The sequence below is a fragment of the Brassica oleracea genome, chromosome C3, assembly GCF_000695525.1.
Source record: "Brassica oleracea var. oleracea cultivar TO1000 chromosome C3, BOL, whole genome shotgun sequence".
Lineage (NCBI taxonomy): Eukaryota > Viridiplantae > Streptophyta > Magnoliopsida > Brassicales > Brassicaceae > Brassica > Brassica oleracea.
The window spans coordinates 58,334,715-58,339,505 of NC_027750.1; the positions used below are offsets into that span (position 1 = coordinate 58,334,715).

Sequence of the window (4,791 nt, forward strand, 5' to 3'; positions counted from 1 at the left end):
TTTGAGGATAAGTAGTCGCGAGTTGTTGGAGATGAGAACTTATCTCTTCCCTTTTTTTTTTTTTTTTTTTTGGAAGTAGATGACACTGAGCTGTGGCCAGGCTGTTCATGGTCCATCATATGCTCCTCTGTTTTCTTCTATCTCTCTTATTTTTGTTTTGGAGCTTGAATCTGCTGATGACGTATAAAGATGCAGGTAAAGCCATGTCTCATACTTCCATGGCAAGACCAGAGCTGTATTTGTGATGGCAAGCTTGGGCTCCTCGTTGTTGGCGAGGTAAGGACGTTGCTAACATCCTTTTTGACGTGTTTTTATCTGGAAACATTGAGCCGACGAGCCCTGTGCATGCGGTGACAACATTTAGCACCAGGGCTGTGATGTTCCTGACCAGTGATAACATCTCCAGTGGTGCTATTGTCGTGGTTGGTCTTTACCTTGGAGCAGAACCGTTGAGAGGTTCCTGCAATGTTGCAGCACGTTCATCACCATTTTTGGCTGAACTCAAGATCTTCATCTTGGAGCAATGACCGATAAACTCAGGAAGAACAGAGTAAACTTCCGTCAAAACGTCTCAGCGTCTCTTGATCAGATCTTCTTCTCTAGTGACAATTCCCGAGAAAGGCCAGAACTTGATGATGTCTTGAGCTTGAGTTTTCCGCCAGACATCTCAGGCAGAGGCTCGAACTTGTGCGGCTCAGCGAAAACAACAGCCACATGTTCTGCTCGGTACTATCCAACTCGCCTCTTTCTCTCTAGTCATGGCATGACCCGGAAAACAACACACACAGTTTCTGTAGCTCCTCTCAACTTTCTCTCGCTCTGTCTCTTCTTCGAGAGATGCTGAAGCTGTTTCCTTCATGGAGGAGATGGTGGAGGTATAGTCCGAGCACGAGACGACAAGCTAGTGACTTGAGCTTTGTCAAGGTAAAGTCCGCGATTGTAATCTTCTAAGGACTCCGAGCTTCATCTCTTCGACAGACGAGAGAGGAAGTGGTGCCGTTGCCAATCGTCATCGTAAAGCTCAGAACTTTAGAGCTCACAACGGCAGTTCTGTATCAGATACGGTGTGGCTTTGACTCGTCTAGGTGGAAGGTGATGGATCGAGACACATGCACGGTTAACAGAGTCGAATTACTCAATCGATAAGGTCAAATCATGTTTGTTTACTTCACCAAACCCCTAAGCTCCCTTGCCAAGTTGAGGAGATGGCAGAAGCTGTGAGGATGGCACGTCTTTACGGCCGCGATTGAAACTCCATCTTGGCTTCGAGCTCGAGGAAGAACCAGCGCATAACCAGCGCAGTTACGGCTTCCACGTTGTCGATCTCTGTCTCCCCGGATGACGATGGATCGAGACACCGACACAGGTAAGAAGTCGCCGTCGTTGAAAATCTGAGAATCGGGTTTCTTCTTCAGACGTCGTCGATTAGCTTCTTCATACATCGTTCGATTAGCTTCCTCCCTCCAACCAAAACCGCGTCTTCGTCAAGAAACAAGACGACATTTTTTTTTTTAACCTAGATCTAGGGTTTTCCCAAGTTTGATATGCTATGAAGATTGTTCTCTTTGACCCCCTCCTTCTAGCGCCAACTGTTTGAACCGAAAATGGTGTGTTTGTCGGATTCATACAATGAAGAATTTTAGAAATAGATTTCTAAAATTCTCGAGGCTTAAGAGAAATCAACATAGAAATCAAATGGAAAAAGAACGTTAAAAAGAATTTATTGATTAAAGATTATATTACATGTATGATTACAAGTGTAAATAAATCTAAGAATCAATAAGCTCTTTGTGTAAAGTGTTTTAAGTCTAAAAATGGGAAGGAGAGCCCCTTTCTCATAAGGAGGTAGCTCCTTATTTATAGGAGAAATATGTCTAGGGTTTCATAATGAAGTGGGTCTAATTCAATGTCTAATGGGCCTTGAGGGAGGATGTAAATCCACCCCCAACAGGCATTGAACATATCCAAGAACAAAAAGTATCAAGACGCCAACAACAGTTGAAACGGTAATAGCCACGACAATTCCAGCTGAGAGTCCTTTGCTATCTTCTCAAAACATAGAAAACAATATCATAATGATATATTTAAATTCTTCTTACAATCATTTTCTCCCTTGTAACTATCATATAACATCATAACTGCAATGAGGTCTTAACATATGGTGCTATATGATACTTTCGATGGGAAAATAGATAGTTAACCCCATTTTCAATTAGAAAACTTACCATTGTTGATCTTGCTGCCCTGATCATCTGCATGAGGAGGAGGAGAAGCCGACGAAAAATTAACAAAAGAAGCCTTAGAGAACGTATACATCTCCATCCGGAAATAACAGCTTGGCCGCCAGACACGGGTCCCTTGCCTCGTATTACAGCATCGCCGGTCCCTGTAGTGACGTACGCTCTCTCGGAGGCAAGTCTTACAATCACTAGAGGAAAGATCCGGCGTGCATTGCATCAATGCATAGATTTCCTGGAAAGGATTCAAGGCTGCGGTATTAGCTGTGTAATAGTTATCACTAGAGGATGGTGTGCTGTTGGATGTGGATGCTGCATCAATCATACGAACAGCTAAGTCTTCCCATATCTTCCTGAACTCTGTCAGATCTGAGGTTACATTTGCACCGTTGGTGAGATTAGCACGCGGATTAAGATCTAAAGATCCTAAGAAAGAAGTGTTGGAGTAGCGCACATAGCAAAGCGTGGGATCATGTGGCCATGCATACGCTTCTGTTCGGTTTTGACATCTTTGAATCAAAGCATCAGAAGTGGTTCTGATACATTCAGAGCACTCAACTAGATCTGATCCTGGTATGCACATCCCTGTTGCGTAAATACGGTTCGGTTCTTGTCCGATGGAGCTGTTGTAGTTGAGACCATTTTGAGCCGTGACGTTGGAAGGGAGATAAGAGAGGATGAGACGGCGGTTTGCGTCGTAGGTATCGTTGGGCGTGAAAACCCTATTGTTCCAACATACTAGTGCTGAAACCGAAGCAACATGGAAGCTTATGAGAACAAAACAGAGGATTGAACACAAACTCATGAGCTTGATATTTTCTTTGTAAGATGATATTGCAAAAGCAAAAACCTCTGTAACTGTTCGTTTCTTATATACCAAACCGAAGTTTCCCTCCCAATATTTATAAGACTATGTACAATGGAAAAATGATTCAACACCCTAATTTATAACTTTTAACATGGCACTGTTGCTTTTAAAAAAAAAAAACATGACACTGTTGTGAAACTAGAGAATAGAATCTATGTTTCTGTATTATTCATAGACATAAGGAGCCCTTTATATATAGAGAATTACACCGTGACTAAATAAATGAAAGACTAAATAAAGGAAATACAAATATGGAAAGAATACAAATCATAATCTAATAAGGAAAATGCAAGATGCCGATTCTCTCTCTCTCTCTCCTCACGGTCGACTCTCTCTCTCTAGCATTGGGCCGGTTATGGACATACACAATATGATTTATAACACTTCCCCTTGGATGCCATAACCATACAGGGATTGTAATACACTTTAGATGTTGTCTCATTAAAATCTTACCAGGAAAACCGAGTGGGACAAAACCATGGTGAAGGAAAAAGAGTACAACACGTATTACTCCCCCTATTCTGAACAACTCGCGGCTGGCCTCATGAACGGCCAAGATCTCCGAATGGTTTGAAGGTGTGACCGCGATCGTCTGCTTTATGGAACGCCATGATATGGTCGTTCCACCATATGTGAAAACATAGCCTGTCTGTGATCGAGCATTGTGTGGATCCGAAAGATAACTTGCATAAGCAAAATCAACAAAATCTTCTTTGCTTTGGTTAGTATAAAATAAACTCAAGTCTATCGTTCCTTGCAGGTAACGAAGAACATGTTTAATCCCGTTCCAGTGCCTTTGGGTTGGACAAGAGCTTAATCTAGACAATAGATTCACGGCAAAACATATATCTGGTCGTGTGACTAGCAAGATATATCAAAGCTCCTATGGCACTGAGATATGGCACTTCGGGACCAAGGACATCTTTATCGTCCATCTTAGGACGAAATGGATCAGTGTTCAGGACGAGGGACCACACGACCATGGGGCTAGATAATGGGTGAGACTCAGCCATGTTGAATCTCTTGAGTACTTTTCTGTATATGCCATTTGATGCACAAGGATTTCATCTCTTATGTACTCAAGCTGTAATCCCAAACAAAAATTTGTTTTTTTTCCAAGATCTTTCATCTCGAATTCTTTCTTAAGATATTCAACTGTTTGGGAAATCTCTCCAGAGGTTCCTAGGATATTTAAATCATCAACATACACTGCTATAATCACAAAGCTCTGGCCGAATTTCTTTATAAAGATACAAGGGCTGATCGGACCATTCTTGTATCTTTCTCTCTCTAGGTACTCACTTAACCTATTGTATCACATTCGGCATGATTGTTTCAATCTATAAAGTGACTTATTCAACTTTATACAGTGTTGTTCTCGAGTACTCGATTTGTTTTTTAACTCTATACCCTCTGGTACTTTCATATAAACCTCATTATCCAGTGGCCCATATAAGTATGCAGTTACAACATCCATTAACCGCAAGTCTAATTTCTCTCTTATAGCCAGACTTATCAGAAATCTAAAAGTAGTAGCATCCACCACAGGGGAGTATGTCTCCTCATAATCGATTCCTGGTCTCTTTGAGAATCCTTGTGCAATAAGCCGTGCTTTATATCTCAGGACCTTTCCATGTTGATTTATTTTCCTCACAAAGACCCACTTATAGCCGACTGGTTTAACAT

General features: G+C 41.7%; 1 pseudogene; it reads right to left on the bottom strand.

Annotated features, from left to right (window-relative positions):
* LOC106332918 overlaps window positions 1–3,042 on the bottom strand; it is a 6,099-nt pseudogene extending 3,057 nt beyond the window's left edge.
* Between the last annotated feature and the right edge of the window lie 1,749 nt (window positions 3,043–4,791).